This window comes from Canis lupus, chromosome 30 (genome assembly GCF_003254725.2).
Source record: "Canis lupus dingo isolate Sandy chromosome 30, ASM325472v2, whole genome shotgun sequence".
Classification (NCBI taxonomy): domain Eukaryota; kingdom Metazoa; phylum Chordata; class Mammalia; order Carnivora; family Canidae; genus Canis; species Canis lupus.
Window position 1 is genome coordinate 2,587,069 of NC_064272.1, and position 15,481 is coordinate 2,602,549.

Here is a 15,481-nt window from a genome sequence, read left to right on the forward strand (position 1 = left end):
TTTTTGAGGGCACAGGAAGAAGGCAAAACTAAGGCCAGATAAGTATTTTTAAACTGCGAGCATTGAGATATTTGTAACCTTTAGTTTCTCAACTAAAAACCGTATATTGAGGACAGATTATAGAAGGTCTGGAGATGGGAGAGTGCACCTTATTTGAGACATAAAGAGCTGGACTAGGAACAAGAGTTTCCAGAAGCTATTCTTACCCAAGACTCTATATCTCTTCCCTCTTCCCTCACTTACTTCTGTTAAGAAACTAAGAGTGGCATCATTACTAATCATCAGGAAAATACAAATCAAAACCACCATAAGACATCATCTCAAATCGATCAGAATGTCTGTATCAAAAATACAAGAGGTACAAGTGTTGGCAAGGACATGGGGAAAAAAGGAACTCTCATATGCTGTTGGTGGAAGTGTAGATTGGTGCAACGACTATGGAGCAATAAAGAGAGTCTTCAGAAAACTAAAAATAAAAGTACCACAAGATCCAGCAACTCCACTTCTGAGTATTTACCCAAAGAAAACAAAACCACTAACTTGAAAAGATATATGCACTCGTATGTTTATTGTAATATTATTTATAATAGCCAAGATATGGAAGCAGTCTAAGTGTCCATCAACAGATGAATGGATAAAGAAGAGGTGTTATATCTAGACAATGGAATATTACTCAGCCATAAAACAAATTAGTTCTTGCCATGTGTGACAACATGGATGGACCTAGAACATATCATGCTAATTAAAATTAGATGGAGAAAGACAAATACCATAAGATTTCACTTATGTGGAATCTAAAGACCAAAACAAACAACCACAACAACAAAACATAGAAAGAGACTCATGGACACAGAGAATTGGTGGTTGCCACAGGGGAAAGGATGAGAATTAAGAGGGACAAATTTCCACTTGAAAAATGAATAACCCACAGAGATGAAAGTACAGCATAGGCAATATGGTCAATAATATTGTAACAATGTTGTATGGTGACAGATGGTAACTACACTTACTAGGGTGAGCAATGAGTAATGTTTATAATTGTCAAATCACTATGTTGTACACCTGAAACTAATATAATATTATATGTCAATTACATTTCAATAAAAAATTTAGAAATAAAAAAAATTAGAAAGAAGCTAAGAGTGGTAGACTGTGAATCCAGTAAGTACCTAGCAATTAACTCAGACTATTGTTTGACTTAGGTTGTTGACTCTCAAGACCTTACGGAGTTCAAAACCTGAATATTTCATCACAGTTAATTAATTTAAAAAAAGGCACCTGAGTGACTCACTCAGTTAAGCATCTGACTTTTTTTTTTTAAGATTTTATTTATTTATTCATGAGAGACCCAGAGAGGCAGAGACATAGGCAGAGGGAGAAACAGGACCCCGGGATCATGCTCTGAGCTGAAGGCAGATGCTCAATCCCTGAGCTACCCAAGCATCCCAAGCATCTCCCTCTTGATTTTGGCTCAGGTCAAGATCTCAGGGTCATGAGATCAAGCCCTGTGTTGGGCTCTGCACTGGGCATGGTGTCTGCTTAAGATTCTCTCTTCTCTCTCTCCCGCTCACCCACTGCTCATGCTCTCTCTCTCTCTCTCCCTCTCAAAAAAAAAATTACAATTAACTAATAAAAGTAGCACATCAAATAAATTATTTTTTATGATGGCTCCTAATTGCCAGTGGGTAATGTTTATTTGGAGCTCCCCAGGTGTTCAGGGAAATATATTAATTCATTCTGATTTTCAACAAACATTTACATAACTATCCTCAGTGCTGTGGGAAATAAAAAGAATTGTGGCCTATGAGGAGTTACAGGGTGGTATAGACTGCATTGCATATCTATAAGAGCTACAATTCAAAACAATACCCAAGAATGACCACTTAGGTGACAAAGAATATCTGAAATGTGCATATGTATGTGGGAAAAATCTGGAAGTGGACATTACAGAATGTTCTACTGAGATGAAGTTATCTTTGGGGCATAAAGATGTGAATTGATTTTACTTTCATGTTTCACTTTTAAAAATTTTCCACCACGAACATGTAATACCTGTGTAAGTTATGTCTTAAAGCTTAAATGAAAACAAAGGCAATAACAAGGAATTTAGATGAGGGAGTACTTTCCTACAGCTGGGACAATCAGGAAGGGTTGGTGGGAAAGGAACACATGAACTCAGCCTCAAGGACTGAGGAGGACCTCAGGAGGTGGAAAGGAAGTGGAGAATTAGGTGAGTGTGAACCATAAAAGTATAACGTGTATTTGGAAATTGTAAGTTTCTCTGACGGTAGCATGGGGCCTAAATAGTCTATAAATGGACATCAGCCTAGTAAGGGCAGTTGGGGATTTATTAGGAAGACTTTTAAATGTCAGGCTCTGGAGTTTGGACTTGGTCAGCAGTCAGTGGGGATCACTGAAGTTTCTTTGGTAATAGAGGAGCAGGTGACCAAAGGCGTGGTTAACATGGGAGGCCGAGGAGAAGGCAGGGAAGGAAAGAAGGCTCTTCTAAGCAACCTGGGCTGGAGGTGGTGGTAGAGTTGCCCACCCAGTAGTGCTTGGGGTAGCGTTAAGGAAGTGAGAGGCAGTGACCTACAGCAGGAAAAGGCCTTGTTTCACCCTCAGACACTTACTTAATAAGCTCAATGAGAAAAGAGGGGCATAGTTGCATCACAGGATATATACATTAACAGTGAGGCTGATTTTCAGCTATAGCTATAGAATTATTGTCTTTATCATTCAGGCACATATGAAAAGTGAATAAAATTCTATTGTTGATGGGTCATTCTACGTGAAGGCATGCACAAGAGTGGGATAGCCAAGCTGGTCAGCAGACATCAAGAGAACATCGCGTTCCAGAGGAGAAAAGGCTCCTGGCTCTCAGATCTAAAGGGAATGTCCTCATTAGGTCACAGCACAAGGTTCTCCAAACTGAGGGGAAGGTCACTTTCCCTTCAAACAGTTAGAGTGTTCTAAATGCTGAACTGTGCAATGCCCTGGGCAAATTTAGCAGATGGAGCAGAGGGTGTGGGAGAGGCTTTTGGTCAACGCACTACTATTTCAGTAATTTGATATTATTTGTTCCTATGAAGCATTTACAAGCTAGGCTTTACACCTATCACAACTCAGAGATGCAGGCAAGCTGTGCTCACCTTGCTGGGAAGAGGAATAACCTGAGGACGCCTTCATAAGAGGTCATAAAACATCTATTCCAATGGCTGGTGATCAAAACTAACATTCTTAAGCTTTCAGGAATCATGATACTAAGGTGCACACCACTCTAGGTGAATCTAGCCCTGGTTTCCCATCACCTTGGTCATAGTTTCAATATTCTCTCTTCCTCTTCATTTCATTATAAAGCCCTAAATGCTACTCCTTTCTGTTTGCTCCAATTCTTACTTCTGTGATCAGTTCTCACTCACCTCAGCAGATACCGAGACTGGTAAATTTATCAGCAACCAGAATAATTACCCCTTGGATACTCATTTGCCTACAATTAATTTTTGTCAAATGAAAACCAGGTGCAACATGGCTATACTTGCAATTCCACATGGACATGACATAGCACATGTAAAAGGACCTCCTTGGCACACTCTTGATCATACACGTGTGACAACTTGCACATGAGATAGGACCAAGGATGAAGCACATCTCTGCATCATCCAGAGAAAGCTCATGAGTGGCACACGTCCCTGTATCTTCTGCCCCACGTAGGCATTGGGGAACCTGGAGCCATGCAGTAGATAAGATGTACTCACTTTGCTGTGCAGCCCAGAGACTTAGGACAAAATGCTAAACATGGTTCTGGGTTTTCTGGATAAGCACTAAAATGCCAGATCTTGGCGAAGGTGTCGGGGTGGCATAGCTAGATATGGCTGTGTGTCTGGCTTTTTGCTCGATGATAAGCTCGAAGGATGGATCCATTTGTTCTTTTGGAGTCAACAGTGACTTCTTGGTACTTCCTAGAGCTTTTGGGCCTCCCGAGTGAAGTCACAGAGTGCCACTGCCTTTCACTGCCCTGCATAGATATCGGTAACTTCATTGCTAGTAGGGTGTTGATGTGGGCAGCCCTGAGCACCACCCCTCATTCATCTTAAGGACAATGCAATGCCAAAGCAGTCAACACCAGGCTCTAGGTTCTGTACATAAAATGAGTTGAAGTAGAACATCATCAATCAAGCACTTACTGAGTGGTCACTGAATATATGACCCTACACTTGAAGTCCAAAAAAAGATACTTTCATTCAGCCAGTCGTTCGATTATTTACCAAGTCCTTGTTGGGCACCTCCAGGGGACTGGAAACCCAGGGAGGAGAAAAACAACATGGGGATAAATACACCAACAGTACAGCTTGTGTGATAACAGGACCACTTCCACACCACAGCCAATTCCAGCCTGCTTGATCCCTCCTGCCTTGGAAGAGGCTTCATAGGTGGGATTAAAGCCACGGCATGTCTCCCAGCCAAAGTGACTTTCCCTTGGCAACCCATGTCACCCTTTTGGAGGGCCTTCGTGTTGCAGCCTCAGCACTTCCTCACTTCCTACCCTCCCTCCTGACAATATCCGTGAGAGAGGGAGATAAATATCACCCTCATCTCAGGCTTGGGGCAACTGGGAGAGAAAAGTAGAAGAGGTTCTCAAATCTCACAGGAGGACAGGGGCACCTGGGTGGCTCAGTGATTGAGCATCTGCCTTCAGCTCAGGTCATGATTCTGGGGTCCCAGGATCAAGTCCCATATGCAGTTCCCTGCATGGAGCTTGCTTCTCCCTCTTTTGTGTCTCTGCCTCTCTCTCTCTCTCTCTCTCTCATGAATAAATAAATAAAATCTTAAAAAATATATGTCATAGAAGAACAGAGGCTGACCCAGACTTGCATCATAGGGGACCCCATGAAGACGGCTACAGATAACCAAGACACACATAATAACAACAATCAATGCTCTTCAAGTTTTGCTATGTCTGTGATGTTAAGGAAATGTCAATTATGTGAGAAGGAAAGTGAAGGACAATGAGGTCAGTGAGACAGAGTTAACCCATCAGCAAAAATCCACAGGGGCTGTTTGAGCTCATTCAAACAAGGACTCCAGGGGAAGGGAATTGTGTTGCAGGCAGGTTGGAAAGGCCGCATCCACCAAAACCCTTCCAATGAGAGTCTGATGACTGGCAGTCATTTCTCAGGCCAATAGTGCATAAAATGTGTTCAGCAACATGGATTAATTCCCACCTTAGACCTTGTTCTCCATCTCCTTACCACCCTCCCTGGGTTTGGCCGGTAATAAAAGCTAGCTCTAACTAGAAAAGTGACAAATGCATAGCAATCATTTCTTTCTCTTTGCAAGCGGGTGGGGGAAGCCACGTGTGTGAAGCAGCATATATTTCTTCATGACTGAACTATTTCTGTGGCTCAAGGGGTGTAGAGCTGGTGAACAGACGTGCCCCGCTGCCTCCAGCCGTCCCTGCCCTGACCCACTGCCAGAGCCACTTGCATGGAGACCGGGAAGCACATGGTGCTTGCTGCCCTGCAGCCCTGCCCAGTAACCACACTGTCCCCTCTCTTCCAGAGCAAGGTCCTGCTGTTCCGCAGGCCCTGGCATGTGAGCAGTTTCTGCCTGCAGGTCACTGTGCTGAGGGGACTCACGTACGTCCCCCCTTTGACACAAGTACGTAACCATTTAAATCCATACCTCTGGGGGTGGCAGTGATAGGACAGAGAGGACAGGTGGGTTTCCTGGAGGGCTGGATTAGGAAAGGGTTTAAGAAGAGCAGAAATGGGGTGCATGGAGCAGATCTGCCGGGAACCTTCAAAAGGTTGGTTAGACAACTTGTTGTTAAAACCAGTGTTTACCACTAAACATGTTACAATAAACATACGAACAGCTCTGGGAATAAAAAATCAAGCAATGTGGGACTGAATCTAGTTTGCTCAAATAACTTATTTCTTTTGAATGGCCAAGCAGTGGCTTTTTATTTATTTATTTATTTATTTATTTATTTATTTATTTATTCATTCATTCATTCATTCATTCATTCACGAGAGACACAGAGACAGAGGTGGAGATACAGGCAGGAGGAGAAGCAGACTCCCTGCGGGGAGCCCGATGGGGGACTTGATCCCAGGACCCCAGGATCATGCCCTGAGCCAAAGGCACTCAGCTCAACCACTGAGCCACCCAGGTGCCCCAAGAAGTGGCTTTCTAACATTAGAAGGTGACATATGTGATGTGTCTTGAAGGGCACTGGAAAGATACCCCTTCCTCCAAGACAATCACAACCTCTCCCATCCACATCCTGCCAAGGACCCTGCAATTCCAGCATTAAAGAGGTCATTCTTTCAGGTTTCACCTTTTCCAGGCTTCTCCTTTAACATGTAAAAGGGCTCTTCACTAACCTCTGATATGCTGTGGATCATGCTTGTTTTCAGCCCCAGTTCCACAGGAGAGCTCTGGGTCTTGGGAAAACCTCTCTGGGTCTTAGGATGATCTGGGAAGAAAAGTGAGTAGAGGAGAACTAAGAGGCCCAGAAACAGAACTGGCAAAACAACCTTTGCTACACCGGGTGGGGCCGAGCAATGCGGAGCGAGGTACGAACCTGCAAACATGGCTAATGAAAATTCCCCTTTGTAAGCAAGAAACCTTGTCTTCACATCAAGTCTTCAGCTATTAGGGTCTGACAATTCCTCTCAATCATAATTAGAGGGTAGAATAAACCTGTAGAACTGATATTCAAGTCCCTGTCTGGATCTCACATGTGTGTGTGTTGGGTGTGTGTGTGTTGGGGGGGGGGGGTTGACTTCCCTACAGCCCCTGAAATAAATTGACACCAAGCTTTGCAATAGTTAATTTACTATAAATAAATGCTCTAAGCAATGTGAGTTATTTAGCAGACTCTTCACCATAAATGTCCTACGTGAAAACTGACCCCTGTTTGACACCTCAGCTATTTTAAAGCTACTCGTACAAATTCCTCCGCTCTGCTAATCTGCAAAGGCTAAAATGTCCCTGCTTCTAAGGCTCTGCGGGACTCTCCTGACAAGGAGAGCTGGTGTCAGGGAATAATTAGGTTCTGTTTGAGAGGGGGAGGGAAATGTCAGGAGCTTATTATTTCTGGTCACCTTGTTAGACATCTATATTGAAATGCTGCAGAAAATAACAGACGTGCAGAGTATTCAAGTCAATGAGAATCACTGCGTTGGCTAAAGAGAAATTCATTTGTTTCATTTCTAAGCAACTTGCTGCTTAGTCTTGGAGCACAGATTCTAGATAAAATAGAAAGGTATCACATGAGTCTTTCCACAGAGGACTGAGCAACAGCCGAGGTCTCGTTGTCTAAACAAACTGGCTGTTATCAAACACAGGTGACGGCTGTGTATCAGTGACACCCTTCATCCCATTCCCTGAGAGAATGTTATAGGTGGTTCACCTCCTTCAGCCTAACTCTCTCACCCCACTTCCACAAAGAGTTAAATACAGAAGTCATAAAAAGAGGTTCATAGCCAATGTGGTTTTCTTGGAATGAGTGAAAACTGGTTTGTAATTCAGTCTCCTTGAACAGAATATCAACGCTCATGAGAAACCATTATTTTTGCCTCTGACAAGCACAGAGTAATCAAATACTTCCAGATCCAAATCCCAAAGTGATCGGCTCTTAGCTAAATCAAGTGTAGATGACTAAAATGGTGACGTTTTTATTTTTTACATAGAGACTATAGTTGGGGGGATACGAGGAGAGCAAAATCTCTTGAGAAACCCGAGCACAGCGAGAAGCCTGATGTATAAATGTCTGTGAGTGATGAAGCAGGACCCTTATTCCATTATTCCACATGGCGAACCACTCTAAGATTTACCTGAGCAGTCAGCATGTCAGGTTAGGAACTACGGGGGGCCATGAGGTTGTAAGCTCTAGGTCATCACACCACGGCTACTGGGACAGGCCCCGGCTACGGGGCACTCAGGCCAGTGAGTAGTTGTATGTCAGCTTGGGTTAGTGAGAACACTTTACCCAAATGTATGGGGTGGGGATGTGCAATTGCAACACGCACATCCACATCCGAGTGTCACTACAAGGGCTTTCTTGTGTTTCTTAACACTTGTTACTTTGTATGCACAGGCAAAGAATTCCACTAGCATTCTCTCTCTCTCTCTCTCTCTCTCTCTCTCTCTCTCTCTCTCTCCCTCCTTCCCCTTCACCTCCAGTTATCCTTGGCACAGCTGATTAGCTGGTCAGAACCATAGCTTCTGATTTACACTTAAAGAAATTGAGAAACGGAGAGGTTGAGTGATTGGCTCAAGGTCACCAGCAGCGGAGTTGGGTTTAGAAACGACTGCTTCTTGATTTTCTGGGCGCCGAGCCAATTTGCCTCTCTGCACTTCAGTGTGAGTGTTAAATACCTTTATGTGAATTTGTTTTCTTTTCTTTCTTTTTTCTTTTCTTTTTTTTTTTTTTTTGTGCATTTGTTTTCATGTCAGGTTTCTATCTGCTTGCAAAGTGTATGTGGACAACATATCTCAGTCCCGTTGCTGAAAACAGCAGCTTGCTCTTTCTAGCAGGCTGGTCCATCCTCCGGAACAAGGTGCTGTTAGACCTGGGCCTGGCTTTGGGAGCTGGTCCCAGGTGCTCTGTGTGTGTGTGTGTGTGTGTGTGTGTGTGTGTGTGCATGAAGAGAGCCTTAATGGGCCCAGGTGCTCTGTGAGGGCAGCATCTACACATCTGATCTTACATAAGGGAGCTACAGTGGTGGCAGCTCGGGCCAGGTTCACACCGACCACGTCCCCCTCACTGCCCTGCCCCGTTCCTGCAGATGCCCCAGGAGAGGCTTCTAAAGAGAGTCTCTGGCTGACAAGGAACTGACTTGTCACACACTTTGGGCCTACTCGGTGGAATGTGCCTTCCCAAGGTGGCGCAAAGGGTACCACCCTTTATAGGCCATGACTCATCTATAATTTCTAGCAAAATCTGCCTTAGAGGACCAAAGTGTTCGAGACTGGAGGTCAGCATGGGGCAGAAGCTATTCGATTCGGGTGTGGGGGGTGGAGGGCCGGAGCCAGCGCCCAAGCATGCATTTTTGTTCCCCAAACCTTTTCCAGCAGCCCTGATGCTCTCTCCTAACCTTCAAGCCTTGGCTCCTCTTTTCTCTGCTGCCCTTTCCAGCCACCATTTAATCATTGCCTGTGGCTTTTCATTCCTGCTGCCCAGTGTCATTCATCTCCTCCTCCTTCCCCAGCCTCCCTGGCCAGGGCCAAAGGTTGTTTAAGGTCCCTGAAAATTAACTTTAGCCTCCTGCAAGGTGAATCGTTTTCTGACGAAGCCTCACACCCTAACGAGCTTGTGAAAACATTCCACACAAAAATAACCTGCTTACTGTGTGAGACTCCAGAGTTTTCGTGCACTCCACCCCAATTTTGCTCCCCCCAATTTTTTCCCTTGTTTATAAGCTACAACCAATCATTTCTGGATCTTTCCAAAGAATTATTTTTGGTAATTCCTAGGAGATGTATACATATATGTATAGTCTTATATGTTGTATGGCTCACAATAGTTAGGTTTGGAACATTTAGTGAAAATTATAGCCTGGCTCTCTCCCCCCTACTCACTTTGAATGGGATGATAAGAGATGGTGGGAAAAGATGAGAGTCCATGCCTACGGGAAGGATGGACTTTATAGAGAAGGGTTGGATGTTGGGGATCCCTGGGTGGCTCAGCAGTTTAGTGCCTGCCTTCAGCCCAGGGCATGATCCTGAAGTCCCGGGATCGAGTCCCGCATTGGGCTCCCTACATGGAACCTGCTTCTCCCTCTGCCTGTATCTCTGCCTCTTTCTCTGTCTGTGTCTCTCATGAATAAATAAATAAAATCTTAAAAAAAAAAAAAAAAGAGAAGGGTTGGATGCATGACTCCCTACTTCTTCCTCCAAAAGCTGGATTACTGAAGAGTCAGTCCTGGGGAACTGGCATCTTGAATGAAGTTCCAAGTCCACCGTAGGGTGGGCCCACATGCTTGGGTACCTGCCATGTTGACTCAGCCTCCAAATACTCCTCCAAACACAAAGGGGCCCTGAGGTGGGTCTCTGAGCAGCTCTCACAAGTTGACCTTAATTATTCCTAAACTTCAGAACCAATTCACCAAAAGAACGACAGAATCAGTACTAGTCATCATCACTCTGCCGGCACTTTTCCAGGTGTCTCGTCCAGGCTACCTTCAGGATTACCCACTGTCTCCTTTGTAAGTCAGGGGGTCAAGGGCAATAGAATTCGCTTTGGGCTATTCTATTTTCTGGCTCAACATATATTCACTCATTCATTCTGTGTGTATAAATTGAAGATGCCTATGAGTGAGGTGATGGGAAAACTTATGTACAAGCCAGAAGTCTTTTTGACTAAAAAAAATGAAGCTTCATATTTGAAATCAAGTGGGGAATGATATAGATCATGGGAGAATAATAATAGCCAACATTACATTGCACTTTATATACCTGGCACAGTGCATGTGTGTGTGTGTGTGTGTGTGTGTGTTTTGTTGAGGTAAAACATATACACAATTTACCATTTTAAAAAAAGATTTTATTTATTTATTCATGAGAGACACACAGAGAGGCAGAGACACAGGCAGAGGGAGAAGTAGGCTCCCTGCGGGGAGCCCCATGTGGGGCTCAATCCCAGGACCCCGAGGTCACAACCTAAGCCGAAGGCGGACGCTCAACCTCAACTGCTGAGCCCACCCAGGCGTCCTACAATTTACCATTTTAGCCATTTTTAAAGGTACAGTCCAGTAGCACTAAGTACATTCACATTGTTGTGCAACCATCACTGTATCTGCCTCAGAACTTTTCCCATCTTCCCAAACTGAAGCTCTGTACCTACGTTCTAAACACTAACTGCCCTTCCCCTCTCCCCTCAAGCCCTAGAAACTACCATTCTACTTTATGATTTTCTTTTCTTTTTAAAAAAGATTTTATTTATTTGAGAGAGAAAGAGAGAGAGTGAGAGAGAAATCATGAGCAGAGGGGAAAGGCAGAGACAGAGGGAGAAGCAGGCTGTCTGCTGAGCAGGGAGCCTGATGTGGGGCTGGACCCCAGGCCCCTGGGATCATGACCTGAGCCAAGGGCAGGCGCTTAATCGACTGAGCCACCCAGGCACCCCTACTTTCTGATTTTTCTGTCTGTATGAATTTAGCTACTTGAGCGGCTTCATATAAAGGAATCCTTCATTATTTGTCCATTTGTGAAGTTCTAGTCACCTTACATCTACTATACCCGTTTAATCAGAACGCTAGCCCTATGAGGTATTATTATCCCCATTTTACAGATGAGGAGATGGAAATAGAAACAGGCTGAGAAGTAGACGTTAAATGCTCAGGGAGAGCAGAGGAAGGAAAAGTCTCCCTTAACTTGGCTCTCTGTCCCTAGGGTTCCAGGAACCACTTAAAAGGAGGCAAAGGACCCTCCGGGGAGGCCCGCCCCAGGCACCTGCCGGCCGCTCTCTGTGTCTACCCAGGGGCTGAGCGGCGGGGCGGGCCCGGTGCGGGAGAGAAGAGGGAATGTGCGAACCAGTCCAGCGCCCCCTGTCCCCACCGCCCGCCCCAGCAGGCCGCGTGGGCTGAGCCGGCCCGGCAGGCTGCGAGCCAAGGATTAATCCATCACGACCAGACGTTCTATTTTGGGCAGGCGGCGGGGCAGGTGCGGCGGGCACCTCGCGGAGGCCGCGGCGGGGAGGCTGGGGGCGGGGGGGAGCGCCAGGGCTCACCTGCACCCGCACCCCACCGACCGCCTAGAGGGGACCGAGGAACCGGCCGCGGCAGGCGGTCCCCTGAGGACGCCCCAGGAGTACCAGACGACAGACGACACCTGCAGGTGCCCACGGGATGTCTGAGAAGCTCAGTTTTCTTGCCAGGGCTGGGTTTTGACTTGGCGACTTGGCAGACGCCACCTGGGTCAGCTCCCTTCCCCTACAAATTCCTCAGCCTTCCTTCCCACCAGGACCCCCCCCGCCCCCCCCCCCCCCCCCCCCCCCCCCCGTCTTCTTCCCTGCCCTGGCCAGTGGGATCTCCTCCAAGGATGAGGGCCGGGGGCAGCCCGCCAGCCTCTGCAGGAGGAAAAGGCCGTGAATCCCCTGCTGCTGCCCCGCGGGAGCCCCGGTCAGGGCAGGTGGTGTCACTCCGGGAGTCACCACGCTGCGCTCCCGGGTGGAGACTGTGTCCTGGGGCCTCGTCCCCCCCCCCCGCCCCCCAGCCTTTGGCCCTTCGGCCTCCTGTTTACACGGAACCGCACAGGGCAGCGCAGTGACTGCAGGATTGCCCCCCAAAGATGTCAGGGAGGACATGAGGAAGAAAGATAAAACAGTAGTTGAACACTTTGGGTTAGAAAGCTCAATGTTTGTTTTTTTGTTTTTAAGATTGTATTTATTTATTCATGAGAGACCCAGAGAGAGAGAGAGAGGCAGAGACACAGGCAGAGGGAGAGGCAGGCTCGGTGCAGGGGGCCCGACGCGGGACTTGACCCCAGGACCCTGGGATCGCGCCCTGGGAGGAAGGCGGACGCTCAACCGCTGAGCCCCCCAGGCATCAGGAAAGCTCAATTTTGAAAGGAAATTGGATTTCAAGTCAATATTGATGGTCGACAACTTTTTACTCAGTCTCATCAGTCTCTCCCGGCAAAAGGAAGCATATTTTGGATCGTGGAGAACATTTTTGCAGGTTTTATTAGTGACTGGGACAGAGCTTTGAAAATCTAAAGCTTTAAATATCTAAATGTTACTTAGATAAGATCGGACTATCTAAACGTTCGGACAACACTTAGAGACGGAGGGGTTGTCTCTGTTTTTGTTGGTCTGGTTTTCAAAGTGGTTGGGATTATTTCCCCCTAAATTATGCAGTCCTGCCAGCATTTTCACCCAACCCAGTTACCATGCACTGTTCTTGTTTCTGTCTAGACCGCCTGCTCGCTGAGTTTCAGTCTTGGTAAAGATCAGTTAAGGAAGTTTTTTGATTGATCAAAAATATCAGATTTTTTTAAAAGATTTTATTTATTTGACAAAGAGACAGAGTGCGAGAATGAGCACAGGAAATAGGCAGAGCAGCAGGCAGGGGAGAGGGAGAAGCAGACACCCCCACTCCAGCAGGGAGCCAGATGTGGGGCTGGATGCGGGGCTCGATCCCAGGACCCCAGGATCATAACCTGAGTCAAAGGCAGCCGCTCACCTGCTTAAGTGGCCGAGCCACCCAGGCACCCCTCGGATTTCCATCTTACAGATCTCAGGGTGGGGAGTGAGCACAAAAAGTTTCTCTATGCTTTGAAGCACACACTTTTTAGGTGGAGATGGTAAATAACTGAAAAGGCCTAGAGCTTTTGGGTCCTAGACAGACTTCCCTGCAGGCAAACTTGGGCTCACCCAGCTGCCCTCTGCCGTCTGCCAACTTCCCAGGCTTCCTTACCCAGCCCACACAGGAAGCAAACCACAGAGGAGGAGCGTCTTACCAAGCTGGGCTCTGGAAGCAGATTTGGTACGAAAGGCACATGAGCAATCTAAGCCATGAACAGATGACAGCCAAACACTGCTGCAGGTGAGCTGATGGCATGTGTCTCATGCCTGAGAACAAAAGAAATAATTGCTGCCTCATTTGCTCTTAAAAAGCTGCTCACCTCTACCACTGAGACTCAGTGCTTCCCTTGGCCCTTAGTTGTTTTTTTTTTTTTTTTCTGCTTCAACACCAGTCTCACTCTCTGAAGCTTTGGCTTCTCTTCCAGACTCTATCCCACCCTCACCCCAGTGCACAAAATCCCTCCTTTTCCCCAGAGCCACATTTAGTTCATTGGTGTAATGGAGCTGACTACACCTTAGAGATCAGTTTGTGCCGTGATTTTTAAATAATGTTCAAGGAACCTTAGGATCCCTAGCAGGCAAGCGACAGAAGCCACTGAGTGTGGGGATATGTGTATGAATGAGCAAGTAAGTACACACAACAATAATTATCTAGAAAAATAAAGTCTCCCAAAGTCCCTTATGCACATAGGCAGATTTATCAACCAGAACAAAAGACTATTATCTCTTTTATGCATTGGGATACTTCCTTGTTTGATAAAAGGATTCTGTAATTTAAAGAAAATCATTTGAAAAAGACAGTGAACCTGCCCCACCCTTTCTTAATCCATGGGGACGCGCCCCTGGGTGTGCCCAGGTGGGATTCCCTTGCCTGCCTTCCTCCACACGGAGGAGCTGTCTTCTGGTTCCATCCCTGAATAAAGAGGACAGAGCCTCATGACTCCATCTGGGCCACAGTGAGTTATTGCCAAGAATAACCTGGCATCAGGATATTCAAACTCTTTGCCTTCAAGCTCTGGCATTCCAGTAGAGGCTGAGTTGGAGCTGTTGCAGAGAAGCTCAGCAGGCTAGGGTCAGTGAACGCAGTCTAGCCCCTGGCTGGAACTAGAGCATGGCTCAAAAATGATCACAATGAATAAAACTTAGTAGCAGCTTTCTTTAAACAAATATGTGCATAGTGCTCAGTCCTTTTGCAATAGGACTTGAATGTTGTTGTATACTCTTGGATTCCTATGAATCACCCAAGACTACTCCAGCTAGTATTTTATTCTTCAGAAAGATTATTTCCCCGGGAGCCTAGATGCCTCTGTATAAGTAAATATACCTGCTATTTTTAAGAGGAGGATGCCTATGTTCTCCATACTTAAAGTACTTCAAAGCAATCACACAGAACACTATGTACACCTAAGTGAGATTAAACTAAGTCCTAAGGGAATCCCAGACTCACCCTAGATCCACAGTGGTTTCTAATGTACATGATACAGACTATGATAATAATGATGATCATAATACTATGTGGGGAGCCCTTCTGTATAGCAGATGCAATGCTATGCACTATACATTTAATCTGCACAAAATTTCTGTAAATTGGATTCTCTCACCCTCCTACTTCTACAGAAGAAAACACTAATGTCAAAATTTAAGAAGGAACACATCCAAGATCAAAGCTTGGGTGTGGCAGAAGTAGGATCTAAACAAAATCTACCTGGCTTCGAAACTCATCTTCTTAATCTCAATACAATATTTTGTTATGCTGCCCCATTAGAACCCAGACACAGGTCTCATTAAATGGGAGTGGCCAAGGTGAAAGTATGAAAGTAGAGGAAGCTCATCGTGACTGGAGCTTCTCTGGGCTTCTACTCTCTATACCAGGAGACTCTTTTCTCAACTAATGATGAGGAGATGAAGAGCAGTGTGTGCCCAAGAAACTTATTTTGGATCAATCAGTCCCTTCCCATGTCCTACTGAAATAGTCAAATACCTAAGGCATTGCTCAGACCCAGCTGCCAGTGCCTGCTCTGAAGCCACTAAGCCATACTGGAAAGAGATCCAACCCAGCACAAGCTATGAGAGGCTGAAGCCAAATCAAGTAGAAAACAAGAGACTCAAGAAATATGGATGGCATCTGAATAACTCATACACTCAGCTGTTGTGCACTGAGTACATAATTGA